The sequence below is a fragment of the Ctenopharyngodon idella genome, chromosome 1, assembly GCF_019924925.1.
Source record: "Ctenopharyngodon idella isolate HZGC_01 chromosome 1, HZGC01, whole genome shotgun sequence".
Classification (NCBI taxonomy): domain Eukaryota; kingdom Metazoa; phylum Chordata; class Actinopteri; order Cypriniformes; family Xenocyprididae; genus Ctenopharyngodon; species Ctenopharyngodon idella.
This window is the reverse complement of record NC_067220.1, coordinates 28503496-28526643: the sequence shown is the minus strand read 5'-3', so window position 1 is coordinate 28526643 and position 23148 is coordinate 28503496. Positions and strand designations below refer to the sequence as shown.

Here is a 23148-nt window from a genome sequence, read left to right as displayed (position 1 = left end):
GTTAAAAGAAAAACAGTTTCACACAGAAAAACTCCACAAGTGAGGTGGCAGTATATTCCAGAAACAGTTTGGTAAGTAATCCACAAACACGCTGTAACCCGGGCAAAAGTAAGCAGAGCGAACACAGACACTGCCAAACACCGGTAAGTAGGATATCTATATAGTAAAAACTTCCGTGTTATGGTCACGTGACGACCAGAACACATCTTCTAACAGGACAACGATCCTAAGCACATAGCCAAGATAACAAAGGAGTGGCTATGGGACAACTCTGTGAATGTCCTTGAGTGGCCCAGCCAGAGCCCAGACTTGAACCCGATTGAACATCTCTGGAGAGATCTAAAAAATGGCTGTGTACCGACACTCCCCATCCAACCTGATGGAGCTTGAGAGGTCCTGCAAAGAAGAATGGGAGAAACTGCCCAAAAATAGGTGTGCCAAGCTTGTAGCATCATACTCAAAAAGACTTGAGGCTGTAATTGGTGCCAAAGGTGCTTCAACAATGTATTGAGCAAAGGCTGTGAATACTTATGTACAGGTGATTTTTTTTTTTCGTTTTTTATTTTTAATAAATTTGCAAAGTATTCAAACAAACTTCTTTCACGTTGTCATTATGGGGTTTTGTTTGTAGAATTTTGAGGAAAATAATGAATTTAATCCCTTTTGAAATAAGGCTGTAACATAAAAAAAATGTGGAAAAAGCGAAGCGCTGTGAATACTTTCCGGATGCACTGTATATACGATTGACGGTCTCTGATAGAGATTGGAAATTCAGTCTTAGACTTGGACTATGCTGCTTTGAATGTCTCTCGTTTGTACCTTCCACCATTCCTGTCGGATATCCCCGACCACCTGCATCAATGGCTTCTTGTTGTTCCATGGAAACAGCATAGACACCGTGGCAATCAGTATGCAGTCAGACTGAGAGCTACATTGGGGTATCACGGCTGTTGGGCTGTTTGGAGCATCCAGGAGGTCTCTTATCAGTTTTATTTGTCCAATTGTTCCCAAGGCTTTCAACAGGACTTTACAGTTCTCCTGTTCTTGGACACAACGTAACAGGGTCAACACTCAGTTTCTTTGCTCGCTAAATCGTGGAATAGAACCAGCCCGTGATTCACCGCTTCTTAGGATGGCATTGCTTAGTGTTTGGTCACTGCTTAATAAGACCTTTATTTTACATGACTATTTTAGATCACAGAATTTGAATTTTCTCTTCTTGACTGAAACCTGTATAAAAGATGGCGACTTAAGCCCATTTACTGAACTTGTCCCTTTGAATTGCACCTTCTTTAGCACTTCTCGTTTGTCTGGTCGTGGAGGGGGTTTAGCAGCAGTTTTTTAAAGACTGTTTTCATGGCCGAATCATTCCATCTGAGGTATATGGCAGTTTCGAATTACAATTGTTTCAAATTGAAGTTGCTGCCGATCCTGTACTGTATGTGATAATCTATAGACATCTGCAGTTTTTAAATGAGTTTGTAGACTTTTGGGGTGGTATAGTAGCAAAGTTTAAAAAAATCTTACTATTGGGTGATTTTATCATTTATATTTCTTGCCCCAGTATGACACTTCCCAGGGATTTCTGTAACCTTGTTGACTCCTAAAATTTTACGCAGTGGGTGCAAGGTCCTACACATATCCATGGCCATACTTTGGATTTGGTCTTCACACACGGCTTTTATATTTCAGACATTGAAATCTGTGACACTGGTCTTTCTGACCACAAATCTGTCTTATTTACCTTGACATTTCCTGGTTGACCTGCTGTCACAGCTTTGCAAACTCGATGGACTCGACACTTTATAGCAAGTGCAGCGGATGAGTTCGTTACAGCTTAAACATCACTGCATGTTTCTGGCTTAATGGATTCATCGCCTGGGACCCAAAATGCGTATACGTTTTAATGATACCTGTTTAAACATGTTGAATTCTATTGCTCCATTGAAGGCCAATGGCCTGTTGCACAAAGCCAGTTTCAGTTTCTACCAGGTAAGTTCAAGATTTGAGCAAACTCTGGTTTTTCGGGCTCATGAATTGGATTGGTTTTTAGCAGGTTTCATTGCTATGGAAACTTACGCTACACAGCTAACCTGCTCCGGAGCAGGTTAGGTTTTATTCTGGGTTAGGGTGCGTTCACACTTGTAGTTCGGTTTATTTGGTTTGTTTGGTCCGGACCAAAGAAGAGAAAAAAAACATTTAGTCCTGGTCCGATTAGCATTCAGATTGGCAATTTTATTACCGAACCAAAAGATACCGAACCTAAAGTCATAGGGAAACGTTCACAACCTGATTGGTCAGATTTTATGATGTATTGCCAGTTCTGAGACGGAACTTACCGAACATCCAAAACAATGCTGTGTACTGAGGTAAATGCACTTGTTGTGTGTGTGTAGCCTGCATATGATGGTATTTTGGCCAGCTGGGAACATGTGAAGAGCTTATAAAATGTGTAAAGGAGTCAAAACAGCGGCGGGAATCCATCTGTCGCACACACAAGCAATCTGCTGCGTGGAGACGCGCATCTGATGGCTGTCATGGGCAAACTCGCGACTATGACGAAAAACCCATATGCGTGAAAATTCTGTCTTTTTTAAGGTCTCAGCTTCCTGTTTTTGGTTTGTTTACATGTCTTTGGTCTGTGTTGCGTTCATATATTATTCAAACCGCACCAGTTCATTTGGAAGCGGACCGAGACCCATCTTTTCAGCAGTCTCGGTCCGCTTGTTTGGTGCGCACCACAGTTCGGATGGCAGCGTTCACATATATTCAAATGAACCGCACTAACAGAGCAGTCGCACCAGGGTTTGTTTTAATCGAACCAAACATGACAAGTGTGAATGCACCCTTAGAGATTGCAAACCAAAACTCAACCAATCAGCTGTGAGTAAAGCGACCCAATAAAGCCACTCCCCCTGTATCTCTCACTTCAAATGAAACCCATATGCGTGAAAATTCTGTCTTTTTTAAGGTCTCAGCTTCCTGTTTTTGGTTTGTTTACATGTCTTTGGTCTGTGTTGCGTTCATATATTATTCAAACCGCACCAGTTCATTTGGAAGCGGACCGAGACCCATCTTTTCAGCAGTCTCGGTCCGCTTGTTTGGTGCGCACCACAGTTCGGATGGCAGCATTCACATATATTCAAATGAACCGCACTAACAGAGCAGTCGCACCAGGGTTTGTTTTAATCGAACCAAACATGACAAGTGTGAATGCACCCTTAGAGATTGCAAACCAAAACTCAACCAATCAGCTGTGAGTAAAGCGACCCAATAAAGCCACTCCCCCTGTATCTCTCACTTCAAATGAAACCCATATGCGTGAAAATTCTGTCTTTTTTAAGGTCTCAGCTTCCTGTTTTTGGTTTGTTTACATGTCTTTGGTCTGTGTTGCGTTCATATATTATTCAAACCGCACCAGTTCATTTGGAAGCGGACCGAGACCCATCTTTTCAGCAGTCTCGGTCCGCTTGTTTGGTGCGCACCACAGTTCGGATGGCAGCGTTCACATATATTCAAATGAACCGCACTAACAGAGCAGTCGCACCAGGGTTTGTTTTAATCGAACCAAACATGACAAGTGTGAATGCACCCTTAGAGATTGCAAACCAAAACTCAACCAATCAGCTGTGAGTAAAGCGACCCAATAAAGCCACTCCCCCTGTATCTCTCACTTCAAATGAAATCGGTTCATAGTGACAAAATTGCTCATCTTTTGCTGCTAATTATTTATTATATTCATATTATATGAATTACAATTATGTATAATTCATATAATATATTCATATAATTATTATATTAATTGACAATATTAAACTTTGCTTTTAAATTAAAAAAAAATATATAATACATGCATTAATATATACATTCAATCAGATTAAGCTTACATGTATTCTTTTGAGATCTTTGTGAAACTATATAAATGATACGGCCTATTTGTTTGATTCACATGCATTGATATAGTCAGACATTTTCTTTCAGTTGCCTTCTCAAATTTTCACTGCAGCAGTAGTGTTTATTCCTGTTTTTTAAATGCATTTAATTTCATGATATTTTTCATAACATTCTCTTACCCTGCGTCTCAATCTGCCCACCAGTTGCTCAACTACCTTCCTTCAGCTGGGAGTACAGGATCTGTTTGGGGAGACGTGTATTGGGCATGCGGATGACATGGCCAGTCCATCGAAGTTGGTACTGCATTATTATTGTGGTGGTGATGCTGGTCATGTTAGCTTCCTCCAAGACGCTGATGTTGGTGCATCTGTCCTCCCAGCTGATCCTCAGAATCTTTCGTAAGGATCTTTGATGTTATTGTTCCATGGCTCTCAGGTGCCTGCTGTATGTGGTCCATTACTCGGCTCCATACAGCAGGGTGGGGAGGACAACAGCTCTGTAGACCAGGAGTTTTGTTTGGGCTGATAGGTCTCGGTCTTCGAAGACTCTTTTCCTGAGCCTGGCGTAGGCTCCACTGGCACAACTCAGGCGATGGTTAACCTCAGAGTCTATGTCAGCTTTTGTGGAAAGAAGGCTGCCGAGGTAAGGGAAGTGGTCCACATTTTCAAGAGTGGTATTATCCACTTTTATGGTTGGCTGGGTAGCTGGCTGGTTAGGTGGAGACTGGTATAAGACCTGGGCCTTCTTTATGTTTAATTTTAGGCCCAGGGCTCTGTACACCTTGGCAAAAGCATTCAGGATGCCCTGAAGGTCTTCTGTGGAGTGTGCAGCAATGACGTTATCGTCGCGTACTGAAGCTCTGTAATGGTGGTGTAGTTGACTTTACTCTTGGCCTTGAACCTGTTAAGGTTGAAGAGTCTGCCATCAGTTCTATACAGGATTGGAATCCCATGTGGCAGCTCTTCACCAATGAGGTGAGTATGGCTGCAATGAAGATGGCAAACAGGGTGGGTGCAATATTGCATCCCTGTTTAACCTCTCTTTCCACTGTAAAAGGCTAAGACTTGGAGCCACCATTGCTGAGCACTGTGACTGACATGCCGTCATGTAGGAGCCATACCTTGATAGTATGCTCCACAGGGCCTGGTGGTCTACCATGTCGAAAGCCTTTGTCAGGTCTATAAAGGCCATGTACAAAGGCTGTCTTTGTTCACGACATTTTTCCTGTAGTTGCTGTGCTGTGAAAATCATGTCTGCTGTACCTCTCTATGGATGGAAGCCACATTGTGATTCTGGGAGTACTCCCTCAGACAGTGGCAGTAGTCGGTTTGCAAGAACACGAGCAAGGGCTTTGCCTGTTGTTGACAGGAGTGAGATGCCCCTGTAATTTCCATATTCAGCCTTGTCCCCCTTCTTGAATATGGTCACTTTTAGAGCATTCCTGAGCTCTGAGGGAAGTTCTTCTTTTTCCCAGACTTTGAGGAGTAGGGCATGGATGTGTTACAGGAGCTCTGATCCACCCTCCTTTAAGATCTCAGCTGGGATCCCATCTGGACCGGCGGCCTTGTTGTTCTTAAGGCTCCTGATGGCATCTTGAACCTCTGTTATTGGAGGTTCCCCCATGTCTTCTCTGATGGGACTTTGGGGGATGGGTTTGGTAATGTCAATTTCAGTTAAGCTGTCACTGTTGAGGAGTTCTTGGAAATGCTCCTTCCATCAGTCATTAATGGTCCTTCAGCAGCTCCTGACCATCATTTGTGCGTAGGGGGTTTAGGCCACGGTAGCTTGGACCATAGACGGCCTTGGTAGCACTGAAAAAGTCCCTGGTGTCACCAGAGTCTGCCATTCTCTGGATTTCAAGAGCCCTTTCTGTCCCCCAAGAGTTGTTTTAGCTCCCTTACCCATCTCTGGACATCTGCCTTGGCTCTGGAGTGGAGTGTTGATCCCTGCCAACCCTGGCATTAAAGTCTCCAAGGAGAATAATCTTATCTTCCTTAGGGATTCTCGACAGTGTCTTGTCTAAGCAGGCATAGAAGGTCTCTTTTGCTTCCTCTTCAGAGTCTAAAGTAGGGGCATAGGTGCTCACAACTGTTGCTATCTGGTTGTTGGCAAGCACCAGAGAGATGGTTATGAGATGCTCACTAATCCCCACAGTAAGTTCATAGAGGTGGTTGATAAGCTGGTTCCTAATGGCAATTCCAACACCATGGATCCTGGGCTCATCAACAGCTTTTCCTTTCCAGAAGAAAGTGTAGCCACCCTTCTCCTATTTCAGTTGTCCTTCGTCTGCTAGTCGGGTTTCAGAAAGGGCAGCTAGGTCAATCTGGTATCTTCTCAGTTCTCTAGCAATGATTGGGGTTCTCCTCTCTGGTCTATCACTGGTTGCACTATCCATCAATGTGCACATATTCCAGGCTCCAAAGTTCATCGTTTTGTGTTTCTGACTGCGAATGGTGATCCCTCTGGATGCGGTAATCCAGTCAGGAGGTTTGAGGCAGGCTATTTTTAGGACACCTTTTCTAGCCCCTTCCCCATGTGGGGTGAGCAGAGTGGATCCTAAAAAGGGCTGCTCAGTTGTGGGTGCAGCTGCCGAAGGGCTCTTTCTGCCTCGTTCCAAGAGCCCAGCGACTGAGTCTAGCACTCACCACCTAATGTGCCAGTTTATGACTAGGGGCTTCCAGATCTCACAATCCTGCCCCTGTCACCACTTTTTGGTCACCATTGGACTTAAACCGGGATGTTTGGGTGGTTTCCCAAAGAGGACGCCTGTGTATGATTTTGTTTAGCGTGGGGAGACTGGTGCACAAACAGCCACCACACGGTCCTTGACAGAAATGGGTCAGAATCCAGTGGCATGGAGACCAAGACGACTGGGGACCCTTTTCTGCTGCAGCCTTCATCCGCCTTCCCAGCCGTTGTGAAGCTCCCGTAAGGCCAGCCCTCATCCTCCGCCTGCTCCACCGTTGAGGTCTTGGTTGGATTGCTCTTTGTCAGGGACCTCCCCCTTGACCTTACCGCCATGGGTGGCCCTACCAGGAGCATAGCTCCAGACTGCATTGCTCTTGGGATCACAGGACCACACAAACCTCTCCACCACGACAAGGTGGCAATCCCCCAAAGAGGTTGTTGTTCAACTAGCTTTGTGCAACAGGCCTCAAGCATCCAAAGAATAAATCTGAACCATGGTTAAATGACTTGGAGATTTGTAGGAGATATGAACATAAGTGGCTTAAGGATAGGTTGCAGGTTTCATATGAACTTATGAGGGACTCTCTTTCAGCATTTCAGAAAGCGGTTAAGTCAGCCAAATCTAAGTATTTATCATATATTATTGACTACAACTACCATTGTTCTAGAACATTGTTTTTAACAATTGATTCTGTCTTAAATCCGGTGGTTAATGTTTTAACTGTCTGAGACCTTATGTGAATTTCTTTTTAAGATTCTTTGTTGAGAAATTAGATTGGTTGAGACCACATCTACAATTTGAGTCTGACATCCATGAGATACCATGCATGGGGCTCTGCTATTTGGTCTTCTTTTGACCCTGTTACTTTGCCTACCTGCAAAATGATCATTGAACACTTAAGACCTACTGTTTGTCCTCATGATGTCATGCCTGCTTGTTTCTTAAAGCCACTTGTAAATTCTGTTATTCTGGTGCAAATATATTAAAAAAAAAAAAAAAAAAAAAAAAAAAAAACTTTAGTCTGACACTGGAATGGTCCCTGATAGTCTAAAACATACAACAATTACTCCAATTTTAAAGACATCAATTTCAGACCAATCTCTAATTTACCCTTTATGTCTAAAATTTTGGAGAATTTTAATCAATGTTAATGAGCGATGAGTGATGTTAATTCAGTTACAAACCTTCTTGAGTTCGAATCACATTTATGAAACTTTTCAATCTGGTTTCAGGAAATTACATAGTACAGAATCTGCCCTTTTTAAAAAAGTTTTTACATGTTACTGGCTACAGATACTGGAAATGCTGTTGCTTTAATCTTTCTAGATCTCAGCTCAGCTTTTGATTTGGTTGATCACAATGTACTCATTTCTCGTTTAACGAAATTGTGTTGGCCTTAGAGGTACTACTCTTGAATGGTTCCGATCCTTTTTAACTAATTGAAAGATCTCTGAACGTATTGGACGAAATACTTCCTCCACCGCTCCTCTGACTTGTGGTGTTCCTCAGGGCTCCATTCTTGCTCCAATTCTTTTTATGTTATATATACACTGGGTTTGATTTATCAGAAATATGGAATTTCTTTCCATTTATATGCTGATGACGCTCAGTTGTATCTTCCTTTTGAACCTAATGACACTAATGCACTAGGAGCTCTGCATGCATGTATTCAGGAACTTAAATTATGGCTTACAAAAAACTACCTGATTTTAAATGAAGGTAAAACTAAAGTGATTTTGTTTGGTGATGGTCTAGTGATGGTCTTAATGGCAGTAATCACGACCTTGGTTACTTAATACTTTGGGATACCCCCTGTGTGAAAAATTTTGGTTTTTGGCTTGATTCTGGCCTAAAGTTTGACAAGAAGATAAATGGAGTGGTTAAGTCATGTGTTTTCCATCTTCATCGCCTAGCTAAAGTCAAAGCGTTTTTATCAATGAAGAATTTCGAAAAAGTAATTCATGTATTTATTATTTCTCATTTAGACTATTGCAATTCATTCTATTATGGGATCAATTGCTCGTCCATGGAACGTTTGCAATTAGTACAAAATGCAGCAGCCAGGCGTTTGTCTGGAACACGTAAATTTCAGCACATCTCTCCTATCTTGTTTTCTCTTCAGAGTTGTATTTAAAATATTAATTTTGTTTTTTAAATCATTTAATAATTTCGCACCAGTCTCTCACGGAGTTGTTGCATTCACACAAAACAGCAAGACTGCTTAGGTCAGGACATTTAAATATATTATCCGTCCCTAGGTTCAGACTGAAGCACCATGGTGATCAAGCTTTTTCTATTGCTGCACAAACTCTTTGAAACAATCTCCCTGTAGCCATTTGAACAGCATCTTCTTTGTCTGTTTTTAAATCTATGCTTAAATCTTATTCATTCGAACCAATTATATGATGTTTCATTAACAAAATTCAGGAGGGGCGCACTCAGAAAATTAACCTAATTAACACGAGAGTAACGCATTCAGTTAATCAACCCAAATAATGAGAGAGGTGTATATATATAGCAGACTTAGCTCTGTTCGTTAACAGTTTATCAGCATCTCTCCAAAACCCCATCTCCTCACAACTGGGGGGAGTACTCTGGGTTCGGGTCAAACTTCCATGCTTGAAGCCCTCCCCCTGGACAGCACACCAAATACGCATAACCTTTATTCTATCTAATTATATGTAAGTGTGAACTCATGAAGTTGAGTTAAAAGTTAATTCTAATAGTTTTATTGTATTGTTTTTTTTTTTTTTTCTATTTGTTTTTTTTTTTTTTCTCAAATTTTTATATTTGTTTATTTGCTTTATGTTTTAACTTTATGTACATGTGATGCAGTGGTACATGCTTTAAGCACAAGCTCAAGTTATCGTAATTAATTGATCGACTATGCCACCCTAGGAATTTCACCCAGAGAAATATTAACAATACCTTAAAACTGGGCAATATGGTCACAGGTTTGTCACGCTAAAATAAATGGTAAGCAGAAAGTGGATCTAGTACAAAAAAAATATAACATACAGAAGCAATAAAACTATTAGCAAATTGCTATATGCTAACGCACCTACCTACAACAACACAAACGGAAGGGGAACAGCCAGACGTGACGCATCACAGGAGGCAAACAAACCAGCTCTTAAATACACGCCCCTCACTCTTAGGTGATCGCAACTGTCAGTCACAACTTACCTAATTCTGTTATATACAGCACTTTGGTAAACCTATGGTTGTTTTTAAATAAATAGAATGAATGAACAACAGTCCTACCTGTGAAAAATGAACGAACAGACTAATAAATAAGAAATAATAATAATAAAAAAAAAAAAAAACATTTGCAAACCAATAATTGCCCTGCATCAGATAACATTTGCAAACCAATAATTGCCCTGCATCAGATAACTCCAAAATTAGTCAAAACAGTATTTTGAAACATATAAATATATTGCAATTGTACTGTAATTGTACAAGCCATTCAAATGGGACTTATCGAGGAAGTGAGAAAATAGAAGAACTTCATTTGTTAGATAACTTCATAGCTCTATGCCATAGAGCTCAATGTTTTGAAAGGAAGACCTTTCTTTAGGAAGAAAACCTTGGAACACTTTTTTTGTCTTGATGCCAAAAGAACCAAGATTAATGAAACCACACACACACACGCACACACACCCCTACACACGCTGAGTTTTGACTTTAACCTTCTTGACAGTCCTTTCCAAAACTCTTAAAGCTCCCTGGACCTTTGAAAGAAGCATTTTTATTTTATTTTTTTTATTTTTTGGATGACAAAAAATCTCCAGAATCTCCTCTACCCCATCTATGCGACACTGGGCACTAGCATAAATGTAGCAAAAATTATTTACTGCGGTGAATATTAAGCATTGAACATGCAGCTTGAACACTTTGCTTCTGAACATGTAGCTCAGCAGTTTAGGGGGAGATTTATGCTGAAAGTAATGTAGATGGCTGAGAGTGAGGGGAGATCAGTATTTCAGCACTGACTCCATTCCAATGAGCTCCGCGCCACCCACACTATATTTACAGCTCTCTGCTAAGAAAACTGCCCAACATACACATACACACACAGAGACACTGGCCTTCATATGGGCTTTATTATGAGAGGGTCACTGGCATTAGTCTCTCTTGCAAGACAGACCTTCCGCTATTGTCCTGATTTATGTGGTTTCTTATTTATCCCTAAAGTAGTCCATAAAATTCTGGGTAACACCTTATTTCTGACAGTAGATACAGTCAAAAGCCCACCATAAATGTCCGAATGGTCTCCTATTCTGTCACATATATTAATTTGGGGGAAAATTTTGACAGTAATTTTTACTTAGCAGTGCACTCAACTTTATGCTTCCAACTTTATTTATGACATCACATTTTTATTGACTTTTGGTTTATGTTGTGCACTCATGTATTAACTCTAAAGGAAAAATTTTAAAATTCAATGCAGTTAGCACAAAGTCTAACCAACCTTATAAATCTTCATCTTTGTGACTTTCTTTTTCCCTAAGCTGTTTTTCCCCCAGCAAGCTTCTGTGCCACTGGAAGGTCAGATGTAGGTGAAATGCCCGCCATTAATTAAATTCCTATCTGCATTACTATGCACCAAATACAGTAACTGCTGTGTATCTATTTACCAAACAACTCTATATTCTGTACCCTCATGTAGGTCATATTTTAAAGATGCTATTAATCTTCTTTTTAATTATGAATATAATGTTGCAGTATAATTCCAGATTAGATGAAAAGATTGATCATCCTTCCTCTGTGCCCTGGCAAAGTGCTTGCCTGTATAATTAAAAGGAGTATATGAGAGAGTAGAATAGGGGGGACAGAATAACTGACAGCTCTCTCTGTATCTCACCACTCATTCTCTTTCAGTTTAAAGCAGCTGTCCAATAATCAAGGTTGGCAGCCTACAAAGGTTATGCTGTCTATGTACAATTGGCCATTGCTGAACTCTGAAACCGTGCTTCAGTGATCACAACACTTTAACTAATAAATTACATAATTAATGTATTACTTTGTGAGTAGATTATAGATTTATACTTATAATATATATTGTTGTTGCTCCCAGACCTCCTTGGCAGTATCTAGCAACCCACGGGATTGTCGTCCAAACAGTAACTCAAACAGTATCTCAAACAGAGTAAAGCCGGTTGAAGCATGTGGCACTTCTTGGATCCCAAAAAGCACATAGGGGTTAATTCGGTCCCAGTCACGCCCGTTCTCAGTGACCATCCATTTTGACATTTGCTTGAGGGTCTGATTAAAGCATTCCACCAGGCCACCTGTCTGGGGGTGGTACACTGACGTGCGGAGTTTCACTTGCAGCAACTTACACAAATCGGCCATGACCCAGGAAACAAAGGGGGTGGCCTAGTCTGTTGGAAAGGGTGAACAAGATTAAAAAATAAGGGCTGCAAAGGGAAAACAATTCCTGGGTGGTGGTGGTGGTAGCAGCTCGTCGAAGGAGCAGTTCGTTGGCATACTGCACAGGCCTGGCAGAACCATTGCACTTCAGAATTCAGTGGCCAGTGGAAGTGATTTCTTATCCCTTGCAAGATATTCTCTGGGCCGGCATATACCTTGTGTCCCCATAAACGCAGATGATTGGAAGGAGGGACCAGCCAGGCTTTGTGGTTCTGAGAAGCTGGGGTTGGATGAGGCTGACACTGCTACCTGTGTCTAAAATGGCTCAAACCTGATGACCGTTCACCCGGACTTCCTCCTCCAGGGCTCCGATGGGGATGTTATGGTGCAAAATGCATTCCTCCATCCAGGCTTGGGCTTCCGGTGGATTTGGGTCGGTTGGCATGGTCTCATCCTGTCCAGGTACTCAAGAAGGGCTTGCCAGGCTCACCGACTTGTGGGTGGCTTTTACTCACATGTAAACATCAGCGTACATAAGCAGAAGCTCAACCAAACCTACTATTTGGTTAAGCAGCATGTTTGAGTTTCCGGAAGAAGTTTGTTCTTTTCACTGATCAATGTTTACATGAGAGTAAAAGCTTAAATTAAATCGGTTCATCATAACAAGCGATCGAGGCTCTTCAGTAAATTTGGACTAAACCGTTCGATTCATATGGATTAGTTTTCCGATCTCTTTATGAAGTTTTTGAAGCATCAAAATGGTTGTTACAAAGGCAGTCTGTGACGAGCAGGGCGGGCGAGAGCCGTGAGGGAACGGCGCGAGGCCGGTGACGAGAGTGATAACGAGCATCAGCTGCGAGTCGCACCGGCCTCGAATCTCTCACGGAGGAGCTCCGGAAGCATAAAAGGGGAGCAACGACAGTGAAGGACGAGAGAGGACCAGGCCTGGACTTTATTTTATGGTTTTATTATGTTTGTGTGGCCAGCAGATGTCCGTGAGGGTCTGCCGGCATTACTTTCGTTTTGTAGTTTGTTTATATAATATTAAAGTTATGTTGAATGTTCGCCGGTTCCCACCTCCTTCTTCCCGTATATACGAACTGTGTTACATTGGTGCCGAAACCCGGGAGGAAGGAGGGACATGCTGTCAGAGAGCCCTCGCTGCTGAGGAGAATCGCGGTGCGGCGGAGGTCGGGCAGCGCGGGAGTGTGAAGACCGCGAGTGGCTGCCCGAGCCGGTGGTGCTGGAGCGATTATCAACAGGCGGGACGGAGAGCTCGCTGCCATGCTCCTGGGACGAGGTGGGGTGGCTGCCGTCCAAGAGGGAGCGGAGGGGTGGCTGCCGTCCAAGAGGGAGCGGAGGAGTCGCCGCCATTCGCCATGGGCCTGAGCCTGCTGCCGTTCGCTATGAAGGGGAGGAGCAGGGAACGGGGGACTCGCTGCCGGCTGAACTCATTTGGAGGAGCCATCACCGGCCGCCAGGGGGCGGAGGAGGATCGAGCCGTCCACCAAGCGTCCAGTACCATCGCATGGCACAGCGAGGAAGAGCCTCTCAGCTGGTTGAGGACCGAGCGGCAGTGTGTCCGGGAACCGGACCAAGATTTTTTTTTTTTTCCTCTCTTCTCTCTCTCGTTCTGTCACTCCCTGTGCTTCCGTCTCCTTTTCTCTTGTCTCGTCTGTCCTTACCCACAGGTGCTGCGGCCGCCGAGACAGGCCCCGGGGGGAGTAGAGCGCAGTCTCGGGAGTACCCCCCGGCCTGCGAGGGGCGATGAAGGTATGTGACGAGCAGGGCGGGCGAGAGCCGTGAGGGAACGGCGCGAGGAGGAGGAGCTCCGGAAGCATAAAAGGGGAGCGACGACAGTGAAGGATGAGAGAGGACAAGGCCTGGACTTTATTTTATGGTTTTATTATGTTTGTGTGGCCGGCGGACGTCCGTGAGGGTCTGCCAGCATTACTTTCATTTTGTTCTTTGTTTATTTAATATTAAAGTTACGTTGAATGTTCGCTGGTTCCCACCTCCTTCTTCCCGTATATACGAACTATGTTACACAGTCAATGGAAGGAAATCTGACAGCATTCTGTCATCAAAAAGATCTTCATTTGTGTTCTGAAGATGAACAAAAGTCTTACGGGTTTGGAACGACATGAGGGTGATTAATGACAGAATTTTCATTTTGGGGTGAACTAACCCTTTAAGCAATAAGCAGCTTTATTGAGTGTTTGTGCCCAAGGCACTTACAAAAAAGGGCTTGCAAAAATGCTTTTATCCAAGCAACTTACAGTGCACTTATTACAGGGACAATCCCCATGGAGCAACCTGAGTAAAGTGCCTTGCTCAAGGACACAATGGTGGTGACAGCTGCGAAAATCGAACCAGCAACCTTCCGCTTACCAGTTCAGTGGTTTAGCCCACTACACTACAAAAATAAGACATGAATTGTAAAACGTTTTACAGGTAGTCTGCTCATGGAGAGCAGGCACACGAACGTTTGGAGCAGACACAGCGGCAGCCAGATTGTCCCGCACATCTTCTCCCACTTTTGCTTCAAGGTTGTGGGGTTCAAGGGGGCCGACGACATGGTGTTCCTCATCCTCTGGATCAACGATGCCCCCATTGAGAAGAGCAGCAATTAGGGACATGATGGACGTTGTAGTGAACAGCAGACATGATGGCACCAGGGCTTCACAACAGGAGTCCCTTTGTCCTACTGTGATTAAGAAGACAGAAGGATTTGATAGGACCCTCATTGATAACTAAAGGAGTATTGTAATCAGGACTCCAAACCGCACCTGGAATAACAGCCAATGTAATCTCACCCACTGACACATTAATGGACATCTGGGTGATACCTCAATCAAATTTACATCATGTTTGGACTCTACAAATTCAGAACACTGCCACAAGGACTTTGAGAAAGGTTTGGAAAAGAAATAAAGTATTTCCAAGGCCCTAAAGACACTGTTTTATTTAATGTGTATTTTGTTCTGAGTTTCTGACCTGGCGAGGGAAGAACAACAGCACAACCAAGGTTATAGTCTTGCGGGTAAACCTTTCACTGCTCAACTGTATTTGCAGAGGACTTTGGCTCAGCAATCAGCGCCTGACCTGCATGACTCAAGTACCTCCAACCATAAGAAGATCCTGCGGATCGACCACCGTCTGACCTACAGTTCTCTGGATTACACAAAGACCAGCAGCAAACCTCCAGCACTCAGTGCAGCTCTGCAACTGTTGGAAAGCAATCCAGTCTCTCCCACTGCAAGCAGAAGGATACCAGTGGAATACGTCTCCCGTAGCCGGACTGATCACCCAACCAAGTGAAACGTAAAAATAAGATAATCAAACCTTTTCCCAAAAGCCTTGGCATTAGGTTGTTGCTATATGAGATTGCTATTTGTGTATAGACTGTTTATCTAGGGTCATCATATACAGATAGATACATCAGACACGATATCTGTATTCCTAGTAAATGCTTATTTAGTATTTCATACCAGCATCCAGAAAGATCACAATTGACTCCCTCATAGACTACTAATTACCCATTCATTGCTTTGTCCAATCTGTTGCTCATCTACTTGGCATACATTTTGTTAACGTCCATTTATGTAGTAGTTTGTAGTTTCTGTTTGATTATTGATTCACTTTTCTTAGTAGTTTAGTCATTTTCTTTAGTAGTATTTAGTGAGTGTGATATTTTACTCTTGTATATCTTTTTTGTTAATAAATTCATTTTTATTGCAAGCTGTGTCATTCTTGTGTTGATAATCAGAGGCTCTACAACAGTGGTCGGCAACAGGCGGCACGCGGGACAAAACTGGCCTGCCAGCAATAATATCTGGCCCGTGCCCGCAGCCAGATTATTTTGATAGCGGCTGGTCCTGAATTAGATCTTCATCTCGTGGTGCTGTCTAATATTATCACCGCGTCTACACCAGACACGACTTTTTTCGCGTTGCACCGCGCCGCACAGCAACAGCTAAAAGCTGTCTACACTGAATGCGACAAACCGACTGCTGCAAAGCACTTGGACTACGTCAGAAATAGAACGGGGAATCCGTTTACTGTCGGGAATTTGTTGTGTTGTGTCGCGTCGCGCCGCATCAAGTGTAGACAATATCACTGTATAATGGGTTTTGTTATCTTTTGATGCGTCACGTCGCGCAGCTCGCGTCCGGTGTAGACACAGTGTTATATTCTTTGCAAACAGATAAGAAGGTGCAGATAAGACACACCTGCTTTGCATTTTCAAAACTATGTAGGATGAACGCATAGTTGTCTTTTCATTCTTCTTTGTATGCCTATTTTTGCTGTCAACTTTCCTCTTTAGACTCTTTGATAGTGCCATTTTCTCTCACCAGCTAGCTTAAATGTTAACATCACTCTGCACACAACGTAATAGCGTACGAAAGGATGCCAAGGCATAATTCTTAATGTAAAAGTAGGCTATGTCAAATAATTATTACAATAAGTTAGGCTCCATTGTTTAACAAGCAAATTATTCACAATATGGAAAGAGGAAATAAAACATAGTTCGTTAAGAGCATGACTCAAACATGCCATTAATGGGCTAATTCAAGTTCCCTTTTATTTTTTGAGTTATTTTTATCCATTCTGCATCTCCTACATATGTGTGTTTTAGCAAGGTGGTCTGTGTTGCAAGTTGGTAAATTAAGGTTACATGAAACTACTCTGCTTTATTAATTTATCCAGTGTAAAACCCGGACACCGCCACACAAATGTGGCTTTTTGTTAATGACTTTCCTAGGATTTAACACAGAGTAACACCTCACTACCAGTTACAAAAGACAGTCTGTCACAGGCAATTCTAGTTGCATTTTTCATTAATTAATTTCTTAAATTATACTTTGACTATGTTCTGGCCCGCAATCTAGTGGCAAAATTTTTTTTTTTGGCCCGATGCCAAACTTACTTGCTGACCCCTGCTCTACAAGCTCGCCCGAATCTCACTAAATCCTTCATATTGGTCCGATGACAAACTTCCTCTAATTTATATAATTCTAATTCAGTCAACAATTCCATGATTGTTCTTTATTGTCAAGGTGAAATTCCTTGATTGGTGCCCTGTAATATAGGAAGGAATCATCTGACACTCTTACACTCACCTTAGGTGATGTGTGACCAAAATTTCAATATTAATATTAATACTAAATATTATTATTTAAGACCATAAATCACTACAACAGCAAAGACAGGTGAAGGTGGGCACAGTGGTCAGCTGCTTCATCAAAATAAAGCCGCAGAATTGGCACAGCTGCATTGAGATGGCAGTAGGATGTGGGGTTCACCGCCTGTAAATACGTGATTGTTAGAACAATAAGTTTGAATAAAGCTTTGTTTCATGTGTTGTTGACATTTGTCTACCGTGTATTCATGCATAACTATGTCATATGACAAAACAAATTACATTTTGCTTGTTTTACTAAAACATAATTTTCAGTAGGAAAAAAAAAAAAAAAAAAAGGGTAATATTAAGTATTTGCCAACATTTATTATTATTATTGTGCATAAGTGTTGGGGTGGGTTAGCAATGCAATTCATTCTGGGGTAATCTTTATTTTTAAGCAGTCATACTTAAATTTTTCTAGTATAAATTTAACAGTCTTCTCCAAAGGCGAAATCTTCGAGCAGGCCGACGTCTCCTTTGTGCAGACATTGCAAATGCTGAGGAAAACCGTACTAGGTAGGGTTGTCGAGTTACTGATCCTATGAGGTGTTAGTGCACCTGTTGCTCAAGGTTAGATTTTTGCTAATTTTATGAATTAAAGATCAAAAGGATAAACAATGCAGATTTAGTTTTACAGTCATCTTTGATCATATTTACCAAGGGTGTCAATAATTCTGACCACCACTGTATATATTTGGGTTTGCGTACATCATTGTATGAGATTATATATACAGAAAAAACAATGGCAAGGTTAAATATCTTTGAATATTTCATCACAAAAAATAGCTTTTTTTCCCCCTCTCTTTTTTTTTTTTTTTTTTGTTGTTGTTATTTATAAGCCTGAGGGATGAAACGCAAGAGTTACATTCAACAGGAAAAACATAAAGGAGATTTAAGCCACTTTTGATTGTGGATGAATATTGTTGACATTAATTATGTATGATCTAAGCATAATAGTTACATATATAAGTTGTAGACATGATATAGAATTTTGCAGTTGAACAATGTTTGATTACAAGTCCATTTAGTCACCATTTTGGAGTGATTTGATGCATTTTTATATTTAAAAGCAGTCTCTGTGGGTTTTAAGAGATTTTAAGCCTGTGTTTAACAGGTCAATCAAAGGTCAAAGGATTTTGCATTTAAAATAAAGAAATTAACAACATATTCAAGAGATAATGATTTTGGGTTTGAGATAAAAAAAATATCTTTAAGGATAAAACAGTAGGTCACATTAATAGGGTTAATAACTTAAATAAACCCAAAATTTATTTGTTGTACTACAATCACAAAATAAATGGGCTGTAAATGTCTTGATATTGATGAAACTTGCTTATTTTGTAGAAACAGCAAGACTACAAAATGAGCAAGTTTCATCAATATCAAGACATTTACAGATAGATGAATTAAACCTGTCGCTCATATCTTTTAAGTTGTTGTTCTTGTGATAATGTCGTAGATAACTTCAACATAGTGGATGTTGTCTGGATCACATTCATAGTTAACGTGATCAGGCTATAAAGTACGTACTCTTTTAGCACTCAATAAGTAAGTACTTATTGAAATTAAGGACCTACTCAGAGAGTATGCTGTTTTGAACGCAGCCTCAGTGTTTCGTGCAGGTGAAGTGTTCCATGGGGAGAAGTGCAGTTCCTCCATGCCTAAGGAAGAGAGGAGAGTTTAGCCAACTAGCTGTGTTATCCACACTCACTTGAGGAAGTCAATCACTCTCTAGGTAAAGAAAAGACACAGAAGTTAGTAACACACCCAGTGAGAGTCCATACTGCCCTCTCCTCATCTTCCTTGCTGGTGTTTATATCTCCCTCTGGGTGATTGTCTCATCGTCATCACCTGGGATCGCCAGGTGTTCCCCATAATTAGCTCTGCCAGGGATGACGAGTGGGGAGCAAGCGATATCTTGTCACAATATATTAGGGGTGTAACGGTACATGTATTTGTCCCGAACCATACGGTAGTCACAGTTCGGTTCATGCAGTTAGATGACGAATACAGTCAGTCACGGGTAATCTGCACTCTAATCCAGAAGGGGTGCGTGCGGTACTACAACACTGTTTGCTTACCACCACAACAGAAAAAAGAGCAGAAGAAGAACATCGCATATGCGAATGACTTGAGCGCTTGGAAAAAAAGTTCATTAGGTAGTGCGCAAGCGTCAAATTCGTCTTTCTGCACTCATGGACAAAGGAGAATACTTTGAAAGGGTCGCGCACTCAACTGTGCGCGGAACGGAACGGAAAGTAACATGAAAAGATTAAGTATAGGAGGGTTGGGCTTAAGCTTTGAAAGTTTAAGTGGAGCAAATTGTAACATTCCTAATGCACAAGTTTTATTTTTCATTATTCTATTTATTTTGTACTTTTATAACACATGTAAGGAAAACAGGTCAGTTTAGCTCAAAGGGAATTATTAATTCATTTATAGGGAATTTTAAATGAATCACTACAGTGCTCAGTTGAACGGGCCATAACTATCCACTATAGTGGATATTAATAACCAAACTATAGAAAACACTATTTATTAGCAAGGTAACAAAGATCAGCAGTTTAAGACATTAAATTCATAAGCACATAACACAAGAACACTTATCTTTAAATACAAACAAGACTTTATTGATTGTTGTAACACATAAACTAATATCTAACACATAAACACATGCACACACACATTCACATGGCAGATGAATGGATACGGAGTCTCCCTCGTGGCTGAAGTTTGAAGTTTTGAAGCGGGCAAAGATTGTAGAGTCGTTGATTAAACTTTGTGGCAAAACTTAACTTAGAACACGAGACTCACAACGGAAAAGGAAGGAAACTAAGTAAAAGAAAGAAATTAAGTGAGACGAGAGTAGATAGTAGTTAGATGGCTTGAATGAAGCTGTTCATTCTTAATCCATTTTCATCTGATCTTGATATGTCTTTGTCTACTCGTCTTGAGATCTTAAACTCAGAACTTTGTCCAGCCTCCTGGATGAGTTCTGACCAATTAGATATTGTCTTTGGTTCGGAGTGTAAATGTTTATCATCCATAAATTACACGTTGACTCATCACATGGTGTTTTAACTTTCCCGCTCTTAGAAAGTACAGAAAGTACAGTTTAAACATGATTTCTATAAAAAGAATACAATACATTTAACACATAGATTTCATTCAAGTCATCTTTTGAATTATGAGCAGAAATTTATGCTCATACTAAACAAGGCACACTTTCAATCAAACATTTAATAGTTATAACAATTGCATGAATTTTGTGTGATCTAAGCATAATAGTCACATATATATTCTGTAGACATGATATAGAATTATGCAGTTGAACAATGTTTGATTACAAGTCCGTTTAGTCATCATTTTGGAATGATCTGAAGCATTTTCATATTTAAAAGCAGTCTCTGTGGGTTTTAAGAGATTTCAACCCTGTTTAAGAGGTCATTCAAAGGTCTTGTAGAAGAAAAAGGTCTGTCTTATTGCTCTGTCTCAGGAGATCAAACAACCTCTGGCGTTGTCTTGGTGGGGCTCAAGCTGTGTCCTCGCCAAACCAATCCGTCTTTTAAAAACTGCCAAATGTTGACAACTTAAGTGTTTTTTTGTTGTTGTTTTTTTCTACCTTTTACAAGCGTTCATGGTCTTAAAACTGTGTTAGCTCAGACTGAAGGGAGTCCCAAATGGCAGATTGTCTGGTTTAGGTTCCTGCATGTTGATTTGGAGTTTCTATGAAATTCTGCTTCTTGATCAGTCCCAAAGAGTCATTTTTGTCTAGTTCGCTCTCAAATCCTACACACAAAATGCTTTTCTTTTTTTTTTTTTTTTCTTGTAGCTGATTGTGACCAAATACCTTTTGTTTTTATCAGCCCTGCAAAAAAATATGAACTATGCAAGAGTGTGTTATATTTACTGCTTAGTGCTTAATACACTAAAGGAGGCTGTACTGTACCAACTAGGGGACTAAATGTCTCTAGGTGGAACAAACTATGATTTGCACTACTGTCTGTTCAAAATAAATGAAAAGAAACCTAGCCATTGTGGATTTGTTCCTTTGTCTTATAACACTTTAGTTTAGGGTCCAAATCTCACTATGAACTAGTTTCTTATTAGCATGTATATTACTAGTATATTAGTACTGGCTGTTTATTAATACTTATAAAGCAGATATTAATGCCTTATTCTGCATGACCATATTCCACATCTCATAATCCTACCCAATACCTAAACTTAACAACTACCCTACTAACTATTAATAAACAGTAATTAGGGGTTTACTGAGGCAAAAGTCATAGTTAATAGTTAGTTAATAATGAGAACTGGACCTAAACTAAAGTGTGACCATTTTTCCTATTGTACCGAAATCGTACCGAACCGTGACTGGAGAAAGCTAACCATTAGCATTCCCATTCGTCTCAATGGTAGTTTTTGATCCAATCATCTGAGCTGTGTATGTCATGTGACCAAGCCAAAGCCCTTCAGATCAATTGCTTTAGCAACTTTAGCAACAAAGTCTAAGTCAGCATCATGGTTTCGCGAGTCCTCAACACAACATTTGGATCAAGTGAAGCATCTACTATGGAATGTTAACAATATACACTAGCATTCACAAGTTCACAGTAAAATATGCTCATTAACACTGAATTTATTTGATGAAAAATACAGTAAAAACAGAATTAATGTGAAATATTTTTACTTTAATAAATTTAAAATAGTTTATAGTGTATATCTAAAAATAGTGTATTAATGTTGGCCAATCAAATGTAGTCAAATAGCTGAAACATTAAGCACTTATATGATAAATAATTAACCAAGATTAAAGGTTATATTATTATTATTACCAGTAATTTATTTTGTTATTTTATCTTCATTTCGCACGTAAGTTTAAAATATTCTAGCTGACCCCCCAGCGTGAGTTTTTTAAGGCGACCAGAGCGTATAGCTTTATTGTTTCCATGGTGACGCGTCATTGTTTGTCACATAACACACCACAGCGCTGTATGACTGATGATCTGCTTTTATTTAATTTTTCCTTTTTTATTCAAAATATTCACAAATTTGTTAACTATAGCATGAAATATCTGATATTCCCATTGTCAAATATGTGCAAGTGGATGTGTTTTGCTGTTTGAACACCTTTATAACGATCGCGTTAGTTGGGATACATGCGCGATGGGAGCCGCCATGTTAGTTTGCGCAGTAGTACAGAGAATCGGATCTGTTGGATTTACAACAAAGACTATAGAATAACACAGGACGTGTCACTCGTATTGTTTTGAATGGGAGAAAGTGTAACGCGCAATATGGTGGAATAAGTCCCGCCTTCAAAATAAGAGCCAATCGCCGACTGGTAAAGTCATCGCGTCACTGCAGCGGCAGTTAGAAGCACCGGTTTCTATAGAAACAATCAGATGCGCGCCTCCGAAACGAGGCACAAGAGACGCGCATTTAGGTCTGTGCATGCGCATTAGCTTGTTTCCCCATTCAAAGAGACAGGAGTTGCACTTGCATGCCCGAGAGGCATTTCAAAGATGGCCACCGAGTGAAATGACTTGTCTTAAAGGGATTTACAACACGTGAATTCATCCACTTCTCCCAAAATACATTAAAGTAAGTGAGTTGGTGAACTGAAGAAGAATAGAGTAAGCTTTAAAGTTACTTTCACAATGTGTATCTGATAGGAAAAAAACGTGCCGTCTAATTATAATGGAAAGGATTGTTATTTCTTCTATATACATTGTTGTGTATTATACAAACTCTTAATATATTGTCTTGTTAGTACTCATGTGTATTTAAATGTCTGAAATCTAAAATAAACATTATTTGGTTTAAAACACTGCATATATGTGATATATGAAAAGCGCTGTGCGCATCCGTCTCTGGTTTAGCGCCAGCCAATGCGCGCAAGCACATTTGAATTTGGCAGTTGATGATGCGCTGTAAGTTCTAATCACACCGGTGTGGTCGTACGCAATGTTGGCAACTATTTTCAAAGGAAAGTAGCTAA

The 23148-nt window shown here is 40.8% G+C and overlaps 1 protein-coding gene across 1 annotated transcript in view; it reads left to right on the top strand.

The window, feature by feature from the left end:
• The window catches only part of gyg2 (glycogenin 2), a 387175-nt gene extending 364913 nt beyond the window's left edge, over window positions 1-22262 (top strand). Inside the window, exon 12 of the mRNA XM_051908469.1 lies at window positions 22253-22262. The gene's annotated coding sequence lies outside the window, so the exon portion shown is untranslated. The remainder of the gene's footprint in view (window positions 1-22252) is intronic.
• The last annotated feature ends 886 nt before the right edge of the window (window positions 22263-23148 follow it).